At 41.0% G+C, this 23,889-nt stretch overlaps 1 protein-coding gene across 3 annotated transcripts in view; it reads left to right on the forward strand.

The window, feature by feature from the left end:
* The window catches only part of TENM2 (teneurin transmembrane protein 2), a 2,740,530-nt gene that overhangs the window by 517,408 nt on the left and 2,199,233 nt on the right, over nucleotides 1–23,889 (forward strand). The gene's annotated exons all lie outside the window — the stretch shown is intronic.

Here is a 23,889-nt window from a genome sequence, read left to right on the forward strand (position 1 = left end):
CTAACAGTTAGTGTTGTATATGAGGAATGACAACAAACAAATCCAATCAATGCCGGCAATTCATGCTGAGGTATATGTTCCTTTGTTAAATAAAATAACCTCTGAAATATCCTACTCATGGGTGGGCAAGCAGAAGAAGATCATCGCTCTGCATTGAAATTGAAGTAGTGTTGCTTTCACCACATCCGCCCCAGCAAGTGTGTGATTAAGTATTGGTGTACATTTAATTTAGTTACACCTCGACAATAAGTCACACAGCCCGGGGGAAGAGGGTTAGGGTCCGTTGATTGGATGGGAAGGGGCATTTTGGGAAAGGTTTGACATAGAAAAACAGTATGCATACATAGACAAACAAACGACAATCATTGAAGACTACCATACCATATCCATTCCATATGTTAAGGTAGAAAAAGGAAATGCATGCATGATGAGACCCGGATTACATACACTTCTATTTCTTGTTCTGTTCCGGCCTTAATACTTTAACAGATAGCAAATAGAAATTTTAAATATTGGTAGTGAAGAATCGTAAACACAGAGCAAACGTAATGATGATTGATAATAACAACTCCAAGAACACACTGTTGTAAAGAATGTATAGAAGATATTAATCAAATTATTTAAAAGAAGTGAAAAGTGGATACTGTTACTGTCTTATCCTGGTCAAAAATGTGGACTGGTTTTTTGCATCTCGGCATTCCTCTTGCTCCTCTCGTCCATCAATCTTGGGTGTGTCGCCTCACCACTCGCCACTGCCCGGCTGGAATAAAAAGGTGATTGATTGGTAAGGTAATTAATATGCATTGTAATGTTTTACAAAGTTTTGGACAAGGCCCGGCCTGTAATTTTAGATTGAAAACCAAAGGGGATATTCAGAAAGAAAGTGAAAACAAATGCACAAGTGATGGTGTAGTGCAACAAGAACACTTTCCGAGGTGGCATGTATGCATATGCATCATCTCTACTGTAGTCTGTTTCCAGCATAGACCTTCAACAGTAACAGGAGAGATCAGGCCCACAGTGCTTACCATTAGCATATCCTACGTTAACACTTTAGAGTCCTTTTTTTTTCTCTCAAAGAGTTGGACAAACGCAAAGCACATTATCCATTCCAGACATAGCATTTTACAGTTAAAGTTAGTAAAATCAATGCACTGCAGTCATCCCACCGCTACACTCTATTCAACTTCTACACAGACATTTGGGTGTGCTGTGGTTGTTGTTTACGTGTTTACCTTTAGGCTTTTCCGTTTTATGCCACTCATGAAACATCCTCCTGACTTCATCATCAGCTCTGATACTTCTACTGACTGAAGATCGGCCTGCAGTACAAGTGTAATTTTTATAACACAACAAGAGTAGAAATATAAATATTACTGACTTGAGTCATTCTTTATTGTGTACAGAAAGATAGATTACCACTAGTACACTTTGACATCACTTTGTGCACAACAAACAACGCAAACACAAAGACCAATAGCTCAGAGTCAGGTGTCCAATGCATGCCATTAATTATCATCATTTATTACCTGTTCCTTCTCATCTTAAGTTAACGGGCCGTCTCTTTCGCCATCATCATGATGGACGGTGCTGTTAAGTCACAGTCATTTGCATTGCGCAGATTGAGTGAGTCCCCTTCCTGTATTGAATTAAAAGCAATGTATCACCAAGATGCAGGAGAAGTACACATTTCTTGTTTGCCAGAAGGGGACAATTAGTGTGTTCTGTAGAATGTTGATTAGTGGCAGTGCACAATTACATCAATTCATTCATGCGCAACACACACAACAAAATCTACATCATTCAGACTGCTATTCTGCGGCCAATGCATGGCATCAATCATTACCTGTTGCATCTTATTTTCAGTTAATGGCCAGTCTCTCTCGGCTCTGAAGGAGGATAGCTATAGAAGTCATCAGATTCATGGTCCACTTGTTTTGGAAGGACGAGGAAAGTTTGAATTTGTTGTTACCATCATCCAATCATCATTCATGAGGGAAATGGAATTGACCAGGAGATGCAGTATGATCGAGCGGAGGAGCTGGATTCTGAGGACTGTAGTGTCAAATGGCAGACACCTGAAACTTGTATCTTAAATTAGAAGATTAGAAGACGGTGATAATGCATTGGTTGCGATTCACAAGTTTATAACCGGAACAACAGACACAAACAAAGGGGGAAAAAAGGGAGGAAGACAGTAAGTGCGAGCCTAATTGTCAGGGAAGTATAGCTCGTCCTCAAACTCTGGGGGATCTTCCAGTAGTAGGTAATCATCTGACACAATACTTCCGTCACCTGAGCCGCTGTCCTCATCTTCCTCTGTTGATTCATGCATTGTGTAATTCGGTGGTATGAAGTGCTGATTCATTTTGATCATTGTTAACCTCTCCACGTTTTTGGGAGATAGACTGGTCCTTCTCAAGGTTACAATGGAACCAGCAGCACTGAAAACACGTTCGGAAGAGACACTTGCGACAGGGCAAGCCAGATAGCTTATCGCCAGCCTGCTGAGCTGTGGCCATTCAGACCTTTTCCTATACCAATACTGCACTGGGTTTTGATCAACGTACACCTCTGTTGGGTCGTCCAGATAGGCCTGGACCATCCGCTCAATGTTCAGGGTTGCTGCTGGTAAGCTTTTGTGCTGTTTTTTCTGTGCATCAGCACTGTGCTTACGGCCCATCTTTACATACCAATCTGATAATGATTGTACTCGGCCGAATGATCCAGTTATTGTTTTTGCAGTCGATGGTGATGGTGAGTGTTGCGATTGTGAGCCAACCGCACTGCTCTCAGCCGACGAAGTTGCACTTGATTCTGCATGGCCTGCTTCAGTATCAGTACTTGTTGTGGGTTGATGTGGCGGGCTTTTAATTAGCAGCCCTTCGTTTTCCAACTTGATGGCTGCTTCAGCTATACAACTTTTGTAGTGGGCAACATCATTGTCGGAAAAAGAAAGGAATAGTCCTAATTTTGCACGTGGATCCAGAATTGTGGCACAAATGTAATGTTCTTGTGACAAAATTTTATTTTGTATCCTTACATTTTCTGATAAGCGCCTGGATAAGCTCTCCACCAAGTCATGGGCTTGCCTTCTGTCCTCTACACCTTTGTAGGATTCAGACACATTATTCAGCTCATGCTCTAGCATTTGCAACAATGGGATAGCTTGGCCCATTGTACAGTCCTCCTTGCTGACTTCACGTGTGAAGACCTCAAAAGGAGACAGCATCTCAGTCAGGCATTGAATTAGGGTCCATTGCTCCCTCTGAAGGGTCATGCCTTTAACACTAGCATCACTGCTTCTGTACCAGACATATTCATTGAGTGACCTCTGCTGTTCGTACAGACGATCAAGCATGTAATACGTTGAGTTCCAACGTGTTGCCACCTCCTGGATGAGTGCCTTGACTGGCATCCTACGCTCACGTTGGAGGATCCTCAGCTGCTTCCGAGCTTTAAAAGAATGGCTGAAATTAGTGCATATTCTTCGGCAGATGGCCAGTAAATTGCTTACTATGGGTTCTTTGTTCAGAAAGTCTTGCACTATAATGTTTATGCAGTGTGCCAAACACGGAACCCTGAAATAGGAACCAAGTTCCATGGCCTTAAGTACATTACTGCCATTGTCTGTGGCAACAAAACCAATACCAAGCCCTCTGGGCCGCAGCCATTCCAAAACCTTGGTGCGAAACTCTTCTAAAATGTTTTCAGCCGTATGAGATTTCTCCATGGCGAACATGGCTACAGTTGCATGTTTCCGAGTACCTTCAAAAATTGCAGCTGTGTCAACAACACCTCGTGCAGATAGTTGATCTCTAACCCCCACAAAAGAGATCCAGTGTGCAGTGATGCACATGTAATCTGTGGCTTGCCAACTGGTCCACATGTCTGTTGTCAGGTGGATATTGTGCACAGCACTCTGATGCAAACCGTGACCAACCAATTCCAGCACATCATGATGTAGTGCCGGAACAGCAATTCTTGCGAAATAGGACCGGCTGGGAACTTTCCATTTCGGGCAGATGGCAGACACAAATTCAAGGAAACCCACCCCTTCCACAAATGAAAAAGGAAGAAGGTCCAGCGCTAACATTTTAGCCAGCTTCGCATTGTACAATCGTGCCGTTGGGTGGTTGCGTTGGAACTGCCCCTCCAACCTAAACATGCTGTCAATGGTAGGCTGGCTTACTTTCCTTAGTGGTGCTGTTTTCATTAACCCACTAAGGCCCAACGACACAGATTGTCTCATTGAGGTACTCGCCGGTCGCCTTGGTGTCTCACCCACACTCTGAGTATGGCTCTTACTGCGGTGCCACTCTGATGTTACTGAGGAGGATGTGGGCGTTACCACTGCAGTGACTGCACTACTGGAGACAGGGCTAGAAATGCCTCCCTGTTCTTCACCTGCCACCACAATAATATCGCTCCCCGATTCCTGACCAACTTCAAAGGGTTTAGTTTTCCTACTTTCTTTTAACTTAAGTAGGTGATCCTCCCACACGATAGTGTGGTGTATTCTGAGATGACTTGCTTGTCCTCCGGTACCATAGTTTGTACCAAGCTTACCACGCCGAACACCTTGCCGACAAATTGCGCATATAGCAACGTTCTCCTCCTTGGCGTGAACAGAAAAGAAGTCCCAAACTGGGGAGGAGAACTTTCTGGCACTGCTGGATGTGCCACTTTCAACACCAGATGAACTTGAGGGGGTGCTTGAAAATATGTGACCCTGTCCACCTACACTGTGACTTTTACTACCACTTCCTACTGAGATGGTTGAGCTGGATGTAGGTCCCTGCCGGGCCTTGGAAAATATGGCAGCTGGAGGTAGTGGTGGTGTAACCTGTGTTGGTGAGATCCGTGCTACATCCCGCTCAGTAGCAGCCTTTCTGGATAGGGTGAGAATGTCGGTCTCCAATCCCTTTGGGGCGGGAGTAATGTGCGTGATGACTGGCTCGTCTTCATCAACATCATCACCCCCCTCTTCTACATCTACCTCCATAACTCTAAGTTTTTCTGGGACCTTCCTTTTCAGAAGCAATGTCTTGTGGCGTACTTCACTCTCAGACCGAGCTGGTGGGACCCAAGTGTCATCACGATCATCAGAAGCGGGGCTTGAAGAAGAAGAAGATGATGGACTAAGCCTCCTTTTCCTTGCTGGTGGTCTGGAAGACAATAGATGTTCTGAAACAGTGGTTTGACTTCGCTCCGCTTTGTCTGCAGGAAGCTCGATTTCCTGAAATGCCCCTACGTCAGGAGCAACAACTACTATGGTGGGCTGTTGCGGCGGCTGCTGCTGTTCTGGTTGCGGCGGCTGCTGCTGTTCTGGTTGCGGCGGCTGCTGCTGTTCTGGTTGCGGCGGCTGCTGCTGTTCTGGTTGCGGCGGCTGCTGCTGTTCTGGTTGCGGCGGCTGCTGCTGTTCTGGTTGCGGCGGCTGCTGCTGTTCTGGTTGCGGCGGCTGCTGCTGTTCTGGTTGCGGCGGCTGCTGCTGTTCTGGTTGCGGCGGCTGCTGCTGTTCTGGTTCTGGCGGCTGCTGCTGTTCTGGTTGCGGAGGCTGCTGCTGTTCTGGTTGCGGAGGCTGCTGCTGTTCTGGTTGCGGAGGCTGCTGCTGTTCTGGTTGCGGAGGCTGCTGCTGTTCTGGTTGCGGAGGCTGCTGCTGTTCTGGTTGCGGAGGCTGCTGCTGTTCTGGTTGCAGCGGCTGCTGCTGTTCTGGTTGCAGCGGCTGCTGCTGTTTTGGTTGCGGCGGCTGCTGATGTTCTGGTTGCGGCGGCTTGACACTGATATGCTGAGTTTGCGCCTGCGTTGAACTTGATTGTGTACTACTTTGCGGTAATGACATTTCTTCAACATCGCTGCCCGTTAGTAGACTGGCTACCTCTGCGACAGTAAAGCCCTTGGGCCTAGGTTGGTGGGGTTGCTGGACCGCTGTGCTGGTCCCAGCTTGGTTCCCGGACAACGCTTTGGTGCCAAAAAAAACCTTGGCCGGCACACCACCAGTCGTGGTTAATGGCACTTCCTTTTTCTGTTCCTTCTTCTCACCAGCAACTTTCTTGGTACTGGAACTGGTACCTTTCTTTGGGGCCATCTTATTCCGATGTCAGGCAGGAGGCAGATGCACAACAAGTTCTGGTCACACGTGGGCGTGATGCGCAGCAGGACTTCTGGCTGGCTGGCAGTACAACGGGTAGCCAGGTGATGCCGATGACACCTCCTACTCTGTCTTTTGTGCACCTAAAAGCAAAGAAGAAAGGAGAAGAACATCAGTGAAATGTTGCATTTGTTTTTGTGGTTCAGTTACTTAGTACTGTACTAGTAACAAAAGATAGTCTAGCCATTTATGACTTTTTTTTAACTAGAGCTATGTTATACTACTAGTACTGTGTACAGCCACACACTACACTCTCAGGAAGGTGATGTCTAAAAATTCAACAGATCACATAGAAAACACTTGATCAATAAAGCTGTGGCTACCTGCTCTGATCCTAGTGGATGAAAAAGCAGGCCTGTTGGCAGACAAGGCCAGGCAAGCTTGCAGGCCTAGGCCTCAAAATGGCCACCAGCCACATGGCCAGGCCCAACAACATCAGCAAGGCCAGCCCAAAAAACACACTTCCCCAACTCAATCCAATGCCATCCATGCCCTAAATGATGTCTAAATTCAACAGAGCAAACAGAAAACAGTAGATTACTAAAGCTGTGGCTACCTGCTCTGGTAGCAGTGGATGAAAGCAGGCCTGTTGGCAGACAAGGCCAGGCAAGCTTGCAGGCCTAGGCCTCAAAATGGCCACCAGCCACATGGCCAGGCCCAACAACATCAGCAAGGCCAGCCCAAAAAACACACTTCCCCAACTCAATCCAATGCCATCCATGCCCTAAATGATGTCTAAATTCAACAGAGCAAACAGAAAACAGTAGATTACTAAAGCTGTGGCTACCTGCTCTGGTAGCAGTGGATGAAAGCAGGCCTGTTGGCAGACAAGGCCAGGCAAGCTTGCAGGCCTAGGCCTCAAAATGGCCACCGGCCACATGGCCAGGCCCAACAACATCAGCAAGGCCAGCCCAAAAAACACACTTCCCCAACTCAATCCAATGCCATCCATGCCCTAAATGATGTCTAAATTCAACAGAGCAAACAGAAAACAGTAGATTACTAAAGCTGTGGCTACCTGCTCTGGTAGCAGTGGATGAAAGCAGGCCTGTTGGCAGACAAGGCCAGGCAAGCTTGCAGGCCTAGGCCTCAAAATGGCCACCAGCCACATGGCCAGGCCCAACAACATCAGCAAGGCCAGCCCAAAAAACACACTTCCCCAACTCAATCCAATGCCATCCATGCCCTAAATGATGTCTAAATTCAACAGAGCAAACAGAAAACAGTAGATTACTAAAGCTGTGGCTACCTGCTCTGGTAGCAGTGGATGAAAGCAGGCCTGTTGGCAGACAAGGCCAGGCAAGCTTGCAGGCCTAGGCCTCAAAATGGCCACCAGCCACATGGCCAGGCCCAACAACATCAGCAAGGCCAGCCCAAAAAACACACTTCCCCAACTCAATCCAATGCCATCCATGCCCTAAATGATGTCTAAATTCAACAGAGCAAACAGAAAACAGTAGATTACTAAAGCTGTGGCTACCTGCTCTGGTAGCAGTGGATGAAAGCAGGCCTGTTGGCAGACAAGGCCAGGCAAGCTTGCAGGCCTAGGCCTCAAAATGGCCACCAGCCACATGGCCAGGCCCAACAACATCAGCAAGGCCACCCCAAAAAACACACTTCCCCAACTCAATCCAATGCCATCCATGCCCTAAATGATGTCTAAATTCAACAGAGCAAACAGAAAACAGTAGATTACTAAAGCTGTGGCTACCTGCTCTGGTAGCAGTGGATGAAAGCAGGCCTGTTGGCAGACAAGGCCAGGCAAGCTTGCAGGCCTAGGCCTCAAAATGGCCACCAGCCACATGGCCAGGCCCAACAACATCAGCAAGGCCAGCCCAAAAAACACACTTCCCCAACTCAATCCAATGCCATCCATGCCCTAAATGATGTCTAAATTTAACAGAGCAAACAGAAAACAGTAGATTACTAAAGCTGTGGCTACCTGCTCTGGTAGCAGTGGATGAAAGCAGGCCTGTTGGCAGACAAGGCCAGGCAAGCTTGCAGGCCTAGGCCTCAAAATGGCCACCAGCCACATGGCCAGGCCCAACAACATCAGCAAGGCCACCCCAAAAAACACACTTCCCCAACTCAATCCAATGCCATCCAGGCCCTAAATGTGCTTGAAAATGAAATATATTAAAAAAACAAAAGGAACAGTTGCTTCATCATGCACACACACACACCCATGAGGCCATGCCCATGGCTAGCTCGGGCCTACTACTACAACCCACAAAATTTAAAAAAATTAAAAAAAAAAAAGGAATGATGATAATTAATTATCAAAAATAAATTGTAGTTACACAACAACTGCAATGCCCACAATCAAACACAACAACCACTTACTTGTAAAATATCCTATTCCAAAAATCCTGAAATCCAATTGCAATGATGCAGCAGACAAAAAGAGTGATCTTTCCAGCTCCAAATCCAAAGGCAGAATGAGCAGGAGATGGACAAAGCACTGGGAGGAGCCTGCTGGACAGGAACAGGAAGTTGGAGAATCTGTGTCACTTCCTCCCTCTCTCCACCTTGTAAAAAAAATGACTCCTTGCACAAAAAAGGAAAGCCAAATGTGAATGTAAGGAGTTCTTTTCATCCAAAATCAGTATTTGCAGATGGTTTCATGCTGCTAGAGCCGATATTCCTCTCCAAATTGTAAATTTTACGTTGTTGAGTTCTCGAGCTTCACATTACTTCCGCCGGCGTGTCGAAAACGATATGATCGCGTTCTCTTCTTTGTCCCTGTCGCGTTGGATATGACGTGTTCGCGGTCTCTTTCTCCTGTTCGCGTTCGATTTCATGTGCCCGCGTCCTCATCCTCTGGCTCGCGATGTAGAATGACATGTTCGAGATCTCAATCTTCTCATACTCGCGCGGTGCATGATCGCGAGAAGAAAGACGTGATCGCGCGACAAATGACGTGATTGCGTGAAAAATGACTTGAATGCGGCCGCGAACTCTCGCGAGACAGCGCAAAATGGCTACCAAAATCCAACATCTCGTGGAGAACGCGACCGGGTCAAGAAAACTTGTCGGAAAACGCAGGGATTCAGGTAAGGCGATCGCGCGAGAATGTATTGTTTTACAGCGCGAGCAAGAAAAAAATGATTGCTAAGCTGCGGAATGCGGAAATTTTGACATTTTCGCGCTTTCCGCGGAACGCGAAAATGCCAAAATATCGCAATTTCCGCGAACGGAACGGAATTTTGGCCCAGGCCTATATTTTAACAGGGGGCGGCAGAACCCCGGGGTAAACCAGTTTGAGATGAATGTGCCCGGCTACAACTTCCCAAGTGCAACCAGGGATTGTTGTGGAGATACTCATACATAGCGTCTGTGACAGCGAAGAGAGATACTGCAGCGAGATATGCCTACCAAGAGGACATAGTTACATACCTTTTAAGACACTCTTCGACATCTGTCTGTACCCGGTCTCTCCATCGTTTGGAGCTACTGTAAACAAACCACACATTGATGAAAGGGGGAGCTGGAGGTCACTGTCGTCGACCCTGGTTGATTTATGATTGAGAGAAGAAAGGTCTGGGCTGGAGGAATTAAAGATCGCATTTAATTGTTCACAAAGCACATTCTTCTGCAATATGTCTTTTATAAAATGGCATATTGATATTGAAATAATAATTTTCTTGTAGCAAATGAGCACCTTTGCATTCCCAGAATAGATGTGTTTTAATTGCAACGTGATTGGCTTATCTGTTAGAGAAATCAGAGGAACGAACTGTCTTTAAGTGACACGCAACAAGAAGAAAGCATTTCTATTAAATATCATCAATTCGTTACGCGACTTTTGACCTTAATTGTCATTAAAATATCATCAACCTATTACCTTACAAATTAAATAACTGAAGATGAGTCTCTTAAAGAAAAAAAATACGTTTTCTGCTATGCTGCACAGTTATAGTTAAATGTTTACAGCCGGAATGGATCGTGTGTACTTTGTTTGCCTTGACGTAGAATGAACTCTGATACGTGCCATTCACTGTTTGGAATACATTCCACATCCTAAATAAATTGTTTTTATTGTCTATATCCTCCAAAAGTAAGAGAAAGTACACGCATTGTTGCCCGAGTACCGAAAAATAAAATAATTTCGAATTTATCATAGACACAGATTGTGGAAGAATAATTTACACACTCCAGGGCTAAGATCATTCAAAATCAAAAACAGCACTGTAAAATTGCAGCACCCGAGAGGCAGGCTCTCTGAAGAATAATTGGTGCAGCAAGTCCAGAGCGAAGAAGCCAGGTGACCTTCTGTGAGAGGTACTTCAAGAAATTGGCTGTGCTGCATTGGAACATTCTTCCATTCAATGGAAGCACTGCATGCATGCATTCTGATATTGTTTCCTGTGAAGTAGCATTGCCTGTGACCTTGGTCAAAGTACAGGATGAATCCGGAATGCTTCATTAATTGAGATACTAACTCTAGCCCTCATGTAGAGACCTGGGAAGGGAATAGCCGACTACATTTTATGAAAAGCTGTATATTTCTCATAAATATAAGGATCACAATAAATATATTTTTCATCAGTGACGATAAAAATCAAACGAATTTCACAAAGAATCTTATTCATGCACCGCAACGTTCTTAAAGATGAGTAAGTAAAGTGTAAAGGAGTTTTCCTGAAAATGAACCCTAAACGTGATGCTATGCATTTTAGAATCAGAGCGAATCAGAATAAGCTTGCTGGTTCTTCCACTATGAATGACTACTTGAGAATAAGTCCTAACATTTGAATTAAATTATGAATGATTACACAACCAGTAACCATATATTGAATCGATGGCGTCTCGTTACTCCAGGACGCTCTTCTGGCTGCTAACCACTGAGGACTGGAGAATTTAAGTGCACCCCTTTCTCCTTTGCATAGGAAAACACTCTTTCAGGGAAACATAGGTTGCTCTTGTCTCAATTGCATCCTATAAAAATATACTCTGTCGTCAAACTTTATATTAAAAATGCAGTGACGACCATCACAAATATGAGAGGACCTTACACTTGGCACAGTAAAAATATACTTGGGATTAAATGTTGCAAAGATATGTATTTTGCTTTGAGTAGTATATTGCTTCATAAGCTGCACTGATCTTGTATGGGAACATAATGCTTAAGAGAACAGCTCTGCAGGAAGGTGCACTGCGTGTGCCAGTCTTTCTTTCTGTTTCTGTCTGCTGTTTGTTTTAGCGTGTCGTACGGTTATCTGCGTGTGTATCTGTGTATGGGTCCAATCCTTACATAATTATGATGCATTATTTGAAACACACTGTCTTTGAGAGGACTAAGTGCATTTAGGACACTGGTCCTTGTAAGTGGCATAACACAAAATGACAGAGCACCATTGCAGTGTGTCATGAGGGGCCCCTGATTCTCCAATAACTAACAGCGCACATGTTTAACCTAAAGGTGTTCTTTGCTTCCTGCTTGTGTCATAGTCTTTATTATGTGCGAATAATCAGATTATTGTCATTCTTATTTGATATATGGCTGCATTTAACATCACGTTTCGTTAAATATTGCAAAGATGCCAAAAGGTTTGTAAAAATGAAAAATATTGTTGTTGTTGATAGTTGCCTAAAACAATATGCAAATGAGTCCCGTCGTGGCTGGCATTGCTCGCGGGTGGGGGGAATTCACGGGGAGGGGGGCGCACGTAAATTAAAAAAAATTATTAAATTAACTTAAATTTACATTCCCTTCTGCTGGGTATCTTGTCTTCTCGGCTCCTGCTCTCCCTGCTCCAACAGGAAGCAGGCAGCCAGGCTCCACCCAGACCTTCCCCTAAGCCAATCACAATGCTGCAAGCAGTTTTGTGATCGGTCGGGACGCTGCCAGCCAGGGGCTTATGGGGTGGTCATGTTCTTCATGTAGACTGCATTGAGAAAGGGCTGAGTGTGCATGACTGGTTTGGACAGCCTGAGAGGGCCGACCAAACAGTCTTTTCCCACTCAGGAGTGTGCAAACTCCTCCTCCCTCCCCTGCCCTGCTCAAAGAGCAGAGCAGGCCTGCCCACTGGCTCGCACGCAGTGCGCAAATGAAACATAAAATGATAGTAACTTTTAGTTGTTACCATATTTATGTTTTGGCTTTCTCGTACTGCGAGAAATCAGTGGGCGACGCTCCCCCGCCCTAGTGGAGGAGCTGCCCCTGAATGAGTCTCACATCTACAATCCTCTAACTATTGCACTCATTAACACAAGGAGGTGATGTTAATGTAGCAATTATCAGCCAAACGTCCTTTTTCGGCTGCCTGGCATGAATAAGGCTAAATCATCCAGTGCTTTGTCCAAATAAAAAAAAAGATAAAACATTGAACGCCGCACTTGAAACCACTGCATTTACTGAATTTTATTTTGTGCCTTCTGCTACCAAATCGGCTGGCAGGAATCTGTCTTACCAACAAAAAAGTACAGTATTTGGGCCATAAATACCCAAACAATGGAGGAGGGGTTGTGACCAAGACATACCTATTTACATGTAATTCAACAACACACAGCCACAGATGCATGAAGAAAATTGAAAAATTGTAGTAGTAAACTGATAATAAAGTCACAACATTCTGTCAGGAGCATAGAACTATTTCGAAAGGTTAGCTTAGTATAGGTTTATACATCAATATTTTATAATGATTTCCTTGAATAATAGCGAAGAACAGTAGCAACAATAAATATTTATTCTATCCAATTCTTTTACACATCATGATGTTGCTTAACATGGAGAAGAAGGGGGTCAGTTGAGATTTGGGATAGTATACTGCTTTATGTTGTGGAGTTTTATACAGCACATTTGTTATGATTACAACATCTATTTGGCTCTGCTTGGTGTTCAAAGTCTGATGATACTTTGAGGGTTTTAGAAATAGCGATTACCTAATTGCGATTTTATGCGAATCGCAATTAGGTAATTGCTATTCCTAAAGCATGAAACTCATAGAGTTTCATTTAGCGATTCCTAGTGGGTCACAAACCGATCTATCTCATGAATATTGATGAGGGCGGTCTCAATATGCGACCCATTGGGAATCACTAAAATCACAGGGATGGTGGCCTGCTGGAGTCAGTAGACCACCATGTCTGTGATTGCTTTTAATTGAATAAATCATTTTTTTTTAAAAATGCAGCACGTTTTCCTTAAAGGAAAATGGGTTGTGTTTAAAAAAGTTAAAGGAAGAATTTTAATTTTTTCATTTTTGAAGAGCAGGCAGGGGTCCCACGGACGTTTGCCTGCTCTTAAAAAACTATTTTACAAACATTCATAAAGGAGAACGGGTCACTTGGGGACCCTTTCCCGTTCGTGACTGACTTTCTACCTACTTGGGGTAGGTGGAAAAATGCGAATGTTTAGTGACTGCGTTTTGGTTGCTAAACATTCTTACATACAACTGCCATTCAGTATTAGTCAGGGACGCCCTAAACACACCCCTTCCCTACACCGAATCAATATGTATTCACAGTTCCAAAGTATGATTCAGTAACATGGTACAGAATCTCAATTTGGTAATAATGCATACGAAAATGCATTTTTTTAGTCGCTAACAGCACAGTTCTGTGAATTGGACACTTTGCGACCAGAAAAATGCTCGCTACTTCCGGCTCTTGGTTTGCGAATTAACATACTTGAACCCTCATGTACTGATTGTTTTAGCATTCGCAATCTTTCTGGTTCAGTAAATCAGAGGGTTTGTCAATGCTAAAACACTTTTTAAAATGTCCAAGCCCAAGATAACAATTTGAAAAATGTTTTCCGAATCATTAAATGGATTTAGGAAATGGAATTGTTATCTGGGAAGCAAGTTAAGGGCATCTCTTCCAAATACTGATTCCTTATGGAATGTCACCCCGAGTGGGAAGGGCATGCCCCGATGTGGGTCCCGTGCTCTCCATGCCACTGGAATCAAGCTATCCTGGCTGAAAAGGGGTGAAACCCCGAAACCGGTCCTAGGATGCTTGTTTCCAGTCCAGGGAGGACCTGGCTTAGCATTTCGGACTGGACTGTTCCGATGAGGCACAGGGTCAAGACTGATTTGCATATGGCTGGGTTCAAACTGGAACGGCATGGTGAGCAAAAAAACGATGGATTTAGGCCCAGATCTCTGTACTGGGGTGAATGTATGACATTGTTCTGCATTCTGTCCATCAACTGTTGTTTTTGCATTTCCTTATGGAATGTATTCATGTTTTGAGACCGAAATCCAGTTGTGAAACATTAATATTTTACCAGCACCTCAAAGGAGGCTGTAACCCATTTGCAAATGGGAAGGGGTGCTCAAAGGACATTAGAACCTTTAATGAAATCCTGAGTCTTGAAAGTCTGTACCTGAGCATAATACTAAATGTATTCTTTTTGAACTCTCCATTGGGAGTGGTAGAAAATGAAATGCTGTTTGAGGTTGGAGACTTTCGGCCCACTCACTAACAGCACTGGCTCAACCATATGGATGAAGGACAATCAATCACCCATGTGAATAATGCAGCCAATCATTACCTACGTTGATGGTGCATGCTGGATACACACTTATTCACAGAGGGCTGGAGGGGAGGAGTAGCTGACCACCTAATCCTCCCACTAGATCCAAATTTCATTGTGAATCAAGGTTCTGGTTGTGATGCCCCTATTACAAAGCTGAACAACACTGTAGATATCACAATCTTGTAACAGGATCTTTGTGAATCCTAAGTATTTTTGTAGAAAATATGATTCATGTAATCTTTAGTTGCATGCTAAAAATAGAGAGATCTGTTGCCTGTGTTGAATGTATATACTTTATCAAAGAATTTAATTTCCCCCCTTATTGAGGTGTGGCATCCACAAAGCACTTGGACAAAAGTTATGGCCGTACTAATGTCTTGCGTTGAAGTGGCCAAGCACTAACAGTAATTGGTGCTAATAAAATGCTCCAGTCTGATTTTGATTGTCTCTAAAGCCTTACCCTTTGGTCTGACCAGGTTCTTGACCATTTTTTATTACATAGTGCGTACTGGCTCCACAAGCCATATGTGATTTAATGTAGGTACAGGGCTTCTGCAGAGAGACTTTCTAAGCACAGTCTTACATAACATCTGGTGTCAATTGTACTGTTCATCTTGACATATCAACAAAATCTGATTATATCCTTTAAAACGTCTCAGCCCTCCCACAATTAAAGACATAGATGGTTCTTGTAAGCAAGGATGTTCCCAGGCAGCAAGATAAGTCAAGAGTTGTTTTTAACAAGTTGCATGTGACAATCACTATAGAAGTGGTTAAGAGGGTAATATCCTGTTGTTCATTTCTGGGTACATACTAAATATTCATTTTAGATGGCCCATCATGGTACCTATCAATGTTATACTCAGTATTGTGTTCCCTCAGAAATGTTGTGGCTTATGTTTTACCTGCTTTTGTAGGCAGCATACTGCCATCAGTGTTGTACAGTTTATTATTTAATACTGCATACAGTGTTTATTAGCCTCATTGAATTTAAGCCTGATTGGTTCTTTGGAATACATTCTCCCTGATGATAATGCCATCTTCTATTTCAGAAAATCATTTCTCTTGTGTTGCTGTGACTATTCGTTGTTATAAGATTTAAACAGTGTTTTATTAAGTAATTTATATTGTGTTGTAAATTAAACAGGACTTCTCCATAAATCAACTTCTAGACATAGCAGGAATACTAGTAGGGGGTATGTGATTAGGCTTCCAAAGATTTATAACACAAAGAGATTTGTTAAACAAAGCCCCTTCCTATTGATGGCGGTGCCAATTACATTAGATAATAGGATAAGTTTGAGTGTTGTGCAATATTTCTTGAAAGAGCAAGATATATATGTCAAACTGTTTCACTGAGAATTAATTGACACTAAAACCAGCCCACTATGCCGCTTGATTTCGTTATACATCCTGCTCTTATTGCCTTTATCGATTAAAGAAAATGTTTGCATTGCACTTAAAGATCTGAATTTTGAAAATCATACTATGCACTGGATATGTTGATCTGTTGTAAATGTATTTTCTTGGAGTATATCCATGTATGAACAGAACTGCAAAGAAATTTAAATCGATATGGCTAGAGCATGCAAGGGTATATAAAACCACAATTCTAGATAAGACTGTATCCCAATGGCATACATGGAAAATTAGCTTACAACTGCAAAATACACACTTCATAAGTAATTTAAAACTGAATTTCAAAAGACAGGTCATGAACTTTTGGGGCCACCAAATTATAATGTTTAATAAAGAGAAGTCAACAACTGAGTAGCTTTGCTAGAGATCTCCGGAGATTTGAAATGTCTGTGAACGGGGCTCCTGCACCTACAGCCGATCACTGCAAAAGACAGCATGTATAAGCAGAGGTAAAGAGGTGTAAATCTTAATGATGTTCCAACTTTTTTCTGACTCTCTCATCTAATTCTTTGCATAGCACATGCACTGCTCTTCCATGGGTTACAGGTCTTCCTTTTTAGTCACGTGCAGATCTACCACTGTTATTGTTCCCCTTCCTCAGAGGATATCTGCTTTCCAGCTTGTACCCCTCTTTACCACTGATACATTAGGTGTTCACTGTCTTCTGCCATGCCTGATTTAACAGATTTGGAGGGCTGCTTTTGTAACTCGTTTTTGATAACTGGTGTTGTGGGATAGTAGCACTCTTAGTATGCAGTAGAAACTTCCTTTTTGGAGGTTACATTTACTTGGCTGAGAAATGAATAACTTTCCATAGCTCTTTTATGCTTTTTGGAGTAATGTTTGCAGAGGGCTTGGAGTTGTGTGGACTAATTGTAAGAGAGAATACAAGAGGTTACTTTTAAGAAGAATATTGTTTAGATTAACAGTCTTTAGGATTTTGGCACTTTGGGTGGTCAGGGAATGATGCATATTATTAGACAGTGTGGTATGATTGTTGTTCCTTTTCATTGGGGATTGATTGGCAATGATATTTCTTTTTGTTTTCACAACAGGCCTGCTAAATTCTGGAATTCTGTTTGTGGTCTTTTAATCATTTTGAATTATTATTTGAAGCATAGCACTTTAGTGAGGTGGGCTCTGATTGAAATGGATATATTTTCTTAGGATATATATGGTCTTCAGTCTTGTGAGTCATAATCTTTGGCGCTCATTTGAATTGCATTTGAATACTCTTTAATCTGGATGTGTATGTAATGAGTGGCTTATCATTTAATATAACCTCATACCTACACACTTGATGCTTCCACTGTAGTTTGCTCACTGCAAAATCTGTCTGCCTTTGCATACCAGATGGCCCTTATAGTTGTGGGGTTTGAGACAATGTCTGCATTGTCATAGCCACACGATTGACCAGGAGACCAGTATTATGTTTGTTAAATAGCATGTTGCTGTTTATTGAAACTCACTGGTGAAAATGATACAGAACCTGGGGTGATTGGTGCACATACTCATAGTTGCTAAGGTTTATTGTTTCATGATTGTTATAAATTCATTTGTTTAATAATTTTCAATATATATTTCATGGAGACTTCACTGAACATCAAACAAAACAATCACAAATCAAATGCAGCTAGGTGTATCAGAACAAATAAGAATATTGACACCAGATTAATTATGTTAACTAGCTCTTGTACAGGGTGACTATACTAACAACATCACGTGGAAAACCTCTATTTAAATATTATTTGTGAGACTCAGTATAAAACCTTAACACAATTGTTATGGTCTATTTCAAATATAGCTTACTTTAAAATCTTGAATGTGTGAATCCTACTAATACTGTCTCTCTGATAAATACATTAAATATTAAAGTAACCAAGTATTTACCAAACAGTAACAATAAGAATATATATATAGCTCTCTATATAAAAGATTAACATGGAAAACTGCAGAGCAGAAGCTATAACAAGTAATTTATTGTGAAATGGGCTATTTCAGGTGTACACAATAACATGACATTCTTGTTACTTTTGTAGCTTTCATTTTAAACTATTTCCACATGACATGAAAATATGTAAAAAAAACAAAAAAATCTAACTTGCATATTTCAATCTATAAATTTATTTCAACCATCTCAGTTTACTGGTATTGGAAAGATGAAACACAATTTCTCTTGTTAGCCTACCAATTTATTATTTTACAAACATTACAACCATCGCTATCCATTAAAACATGTCTACACGATCATTTGGGTCTTGAAACTTCATCTAATAGGTGCATCAAGTTGCTCTACCTGTATGGTTTCCTCTATTTTCTTAAGTATTGAAGATGAGAATCTGCATAATATGTTTATTTGTGAAGTTTCATTTCTAACAAATGTTGTTGTGCAAAATAGCCTTGCAAATTCTCTCCTGGTGCACGTCCCCTAATGAGCTATGTTTAATTGTTTATAATATAGTCCAGCTCTCCAAACTTGTGGGCCATTGGATTTTGAAAAACATGGTGAAGCCTCTCTTTCCCTTTTATTGGGTAAGTGCTTTAAAATTGGGTTGTAAACCAAATTATATTTTAGAAACTAAAAGGAGAATAATAAATTATATTACTAATAGTAGTCAGTCAGTCATAATCACTTTATTCGGTTAATTAAAACCATAAAAGTACACTACAAAAATAATTTTAAAACGCACAAAGACAAAATTCATTTTGAATCTTCTTACATACCACAAAATATAAGAATAAAAAAACCCCATCTTTACAATATAGAAAAATATTCTTGTGCCAATTCCTACCAAGATCAAGCTTATACACAAAGAGCATCCCATTAAGCATTCTTTCCTTATAGTTGTAAACATAAAAAAAATCATATCTTTTGGACCTGTTTTTTCTTTTTTCTAACCGCCACAACTAAAAAGCTAACAATGTTGAAAGCTTCCCATACAGAGTTCAACATCTGTATTATACTAAAGCAGGTGTTACCTGCACAAAACCCTTACTTTTTAAAATATGTATTAAAAAACATTTGCGGATATATTTTAGTATTATTAATATACTTTTCTTGTATCGCCCATGCAAATAATTTGCTTCATTTTTAAAAAGGGTATTGTAAATTAAAATATGGATCTTTTTTAATTAGGTTTTGCCCTCTCTGCATAATGTCTATGTTGCAAGTTCAATTTAGTGAGAACATTTATTATAAGGCATATTAACTACAAATCAAATGGATATTCATTATTCCTTACCCTAAATCTTAAATATTTAGCCAGGGTGGCTGACATTTTTATTTAGAAAAACTTACAACAATTGGGGAAAGTTCTAGTAAAAGAGGTTTTAGTTCAATGTAGACAATGTATGCTATAAGACAAACAGAACTTGACCCAGCATACAATTTAGACACACACAAGCATACACTTTGTTCTACATCAAGCATAATAGTTCAAAAGAGATTGTTATATATCTAAAAGACAAGCATCCTCAATGCCTAGTTAGGCTTGAGCATTATGGTAGTTATAAATATCTGTACCACACAATGATAGCTGTAATCTCGCCCACATGGACACATTAAGAGACGTTTCATTCCATATTGCCAAATATTATGTGATTTGATATACAACATTCCTCTACTAAATGTATTCCTAAACCTTTGCGCCTTTTATGGATCATCTTAAACTGGTGATCTTTATCTTTCATCATGAGAAAGGTTTGATCAATTTATATGTGCAAATAAAAAGAACTTATCATCCTCATTCAACAGTAAATTGGGATTCATTTCAACTAAGTAAAATGCCATCTGAATGGACCATACCGTATGTCTCTCCCTGCCTTTGTCTTAATTTCCCTGTAGCCCTGTGCTTGTAAAGATGGTAGTTGACTGAAGAGTAAATTAATTTAAAAGGTACTTTTTTAGTGAATTAGGAAGTTTAAATTCACAAGATGTTTCTTTGTCTTAGGCAGAAACACATTTAATCAGCCAGGAATATTAAACTCTCTATTTACTTAGTAGGAATCAGTCCCCTCAGGCAGGATTTATGATATACTTTCTTATATTGGTAGGAATAAATCCCAGCAGTTGCTATATATTACAACCTATCTTGCATTGTAGGAGTTCATCCCCCATTCAGGATTACTATTAAAGTTTATTTTTCATTGTTAGGAATAAATGCCAGCAGTCCTGATGGTTGAGCATTATTATTGAATTTTAATATTTCTCAGGGCACAGTAAACTCTGCATACATTGCTCTCTGTTAATTCTGCATATCCCCTATTCTCCAATTCTTTCTCCACCCATACTATTCATTCCTTATTATGACCCCACTTGCCTGCAAGAGAGAGACAGAGCTTTGCTCATCGTTTACCCTTTTTGAACAAGACAGCGCTGCCATTTTCCGCATTTTAGAGTTCTAGGTAAGAATCCTGCCTTGTGTCTACCTCTCTCTTGTGACTGAGCCTTTCCATGGGTACTTTGTCCCTCTATAGGTAAAGCTTGCCCTCTACCTACAGGGAGTTCTATATTTAACAAAATGGCAGTGTCAACATTTGGCCTGCATGTTTTGTGGTTGGGCAAAATCTCCTGAACAGATACGGCTCACTCTTTCACTGACGGACCAAATCATTCAAAAATATACATCATCCCACCTGTGGCAGTTGGCATTTTGAAAGGCATACCACACGCTTTTATTATAACATACCTTCCTGCAATGCAAAGTTGTTGCCCGCTGTTCAGACTTCACTGTTTTTATAAACTCCACCATCCCAACTTAATTAATCAGCTTTAAGATGTCCCTCTTTAAAGTCCTCAGCATCTCTACCTCGCATCTACAATATCAAAGTTTCATCTACTAGAGAATAAGACGGGTAATAGTGGAAACAAAAATAGCAGAGGTGACAAATTACATCTCTGTCTTGTTTCTCATTTTATATAAAACATGTAAAATTGTACTTTATCAAAAACTCCTTTCAACAACAAAATTGATTTAAAACAAAACTCTGAATAAATAATTCCAAAAGATTCTTTAAAAGGTTTTATCTGCATCCAATGACAAGTCTACCGACTGGTCCAGAGAATCTTCTACCTGTCACAACAAATTAAATTAAGTTTTGAGTTTCTATGAAAACATAACTTGCAAATCATGTATTAGACGTCCTGCTAATAATTTGGTACCTAATCGAACAGATGTTCATCAGCCATGAGGATTAAAGAAAAGAGAGGTAAACCACCCTCTCACAGAACATTCCCTATTGACATATCTTCAAGTACCATAAACAGTTCACTTTAATCAGTTTGTGAACGTAACAGTTCCTTAAGCTCTATGCCTAGATGAGGTAACCTTATACACTCATACAAGAGTTTTCAAAGTGGTAAACTCCAGCTCCCTCTGGAATGTTCAATGCAGTGTAGAAATCTGTGTACTGAATTAGGACTATTAAAAGAAATCGCTGATTAAATATACCGATGCCAATAATGAAAAATCTTGAGAATCAATGGTAAATCAATAATAGCTAAGAGAAGCCGAATAGTGGAAAGTGATTGCTTATAATTACGCTACTCATGTTCAAAAACCATGAATTCATACATCATTATGCAATAAAGACATCAGTTGCACTCCATGTGTGCGTGCACTTGGCACATAAATATGTAGAGAGAAATGCTCATGTGCGGATATCAAAGCATTGTATCAACACCTCATACCAAAAGCACAATCATCTTCCACCCGACAAACGAAAAAATATTTTTGGGTGATGTAAACATGCAAATAATTGCTCTATTGATTATGACAGGAGGCAGTTCACTGCCATAGTGAAAGAAAAGGGGTCAGATAAAACATAGGTTGTCCATTCAAGTTCTGATATGTTCTGGGTGCCTTTTAATTTCAATGCCAATGAGCAGTACCTATATCCACATCAGGATTAGTGAGCCGGTTAATCCTTCCGGCATGGCAGACATCTAAGAGGGATCCAAAAGATTGTAGTAGAAGAAAAGATTACGCTAGATCATTACTGTAAGTGGAAGCTCCCGGCAATTGCTTCCAAGTACTCCTACCTTGGAAATCAGCAAGCAATAAAGTCTACATTTCATTTGAAAAATGTCTAGGGTGACTCTTAAGAGGAATAGGAGAGCTGCCAGTAAAGACCTGAAAAAAGTTGGTTTAAGAGATGAAAAACAAACCAGTTATAAAAAAAAAAATCAATCCAGTCAAACAGCTTCAACTGTGGATCATGAAATAACTTGAAGTTCAGGAATGCTTCAACAAAAGCTAATTGTGCATAGGTTCAATATATACCAAATCAGTCATTGTGAGTCACACATAAGCAAGGGCAAAATACCTTTGTGGCTAAAAAAGGGGGAAAACCCAGTGGGAGGTAACATCCTACTCACCAAACCCTCACTATCAAAATGTATAGAGAAGAAACCAGAAGACACACATGCTGATTATAGTTATTCTGAAACCAAAAATTATGAAAAGCTGAGAAAAAAGGTATCATGCATAGTTTAAAGAAATAAAGGATTGTCATTTCCAACCTAGAACTCTGGTCCCAGAATGTATGAAGACTTCACCTCATCTATGGTTTGGATAACTGTGGGGATTTTCAATATAATTCTGATGCAAACATGAGTGAAAAATAACATTCTGTAGAGAGGAAGCTCAGAGATGAAAGTAGAATAAAATAATCTCTGCACTTCATCATAAAGTGGAAGAATACAAGAATATCATGTTCACTCCCAAAGTAATGACTCGCTACAAAACAACTCTAAAATTCTCTCAGGCAAATATCAACAGAGCCCTAGAGTAACTTTTATTCATGCCCATACACCATGCACAATGTTGTCATCAATGATGTCAATTCACACATTGTAGTGAGATTATCAATGATGTGATAGAGCATGTCATGAGTGGTGTAATATGGGAAGTTATTAGCAGTGCATGGTGAGGGTGTGAGTTATAGTGTCTTATGGGAACACGTTATAGCTGCTTGGGTAACTTTAAGTGGTGAATATCAGTAGTTTTGTTAATTTAAAATGGTATATTTTAACTGAAATTTTTAACCTAACTATTGCATCCCTTTACACTTTGTTTTCTTCCAGTGATTTTCTACGTTTGTGAAGTGTAAAATAGGATTTAATTGCAATTCCTAACTATAATGTCACTTTAACCTTTGCTTTTTCAGTGAGTTTGCATCGTTATTTAACATAACGTAAGAAGGCCATTACCGGGAGTGGTGTGGGATTGGGTGTAGGGAAGCTCTCCACTGGTGCTCAACACCCTGCTGCACAAAGCCTTTGTCCAGATACGGCGTGGGGTTTAGGGTCGGGGCCTTGCTTATGGCCTGGCCCAACACCTTAATCATCACGGGCGTGCACATCTAACTACCTGATTTTACAGTATAAAGGGTGAAAGTTAATGAAGGCAGACCTAATAACTTCGTCAAAGGGTCAGAACTCCCACATACAAAAAGTGGGCCTATTGACTTTATGAAGAGGTCAGCACATTAACATATATAAAGCAGACCTTTTAGCTCTGTCAAAGAGCTCCAATAATTATAATCAAATGTACATTATATCAACTCACACATTGCCATGATAAAAGTGATTGGCATAATTTTTTTAATAAACACCTAAAAAAAAAAACTTTCACATGTCTTTGAGTCTTTCGATGACAACATTTCAGTCAATAAAATGCAGCCATGTAGGGCACCACAAGGGGGCCCTGCACTCCAGCTGAAGAGTATACAACTCAATTTCAGTGTGTGTTACAAAACTACTGTATCTCCCCTAGGGTCATGGATGTAATGAGGCAGGAGATGTACTGTGTTTTTTTAATGTTGTTGCGGACTG

Source organism: Triturus cristatus, chromosome 7 (genome assembly GCF_964204655.1).
Source record: "Triturus cristatus chromosome 7, aTriCri1.1, whole genome shotgun sequence".
Classification (NCBI taxonomy): Eukaryota; Metazoa; Chordata; class Amphibia; order Caudata; family Salamandridae; genus Triturus; species Triturus cristatus.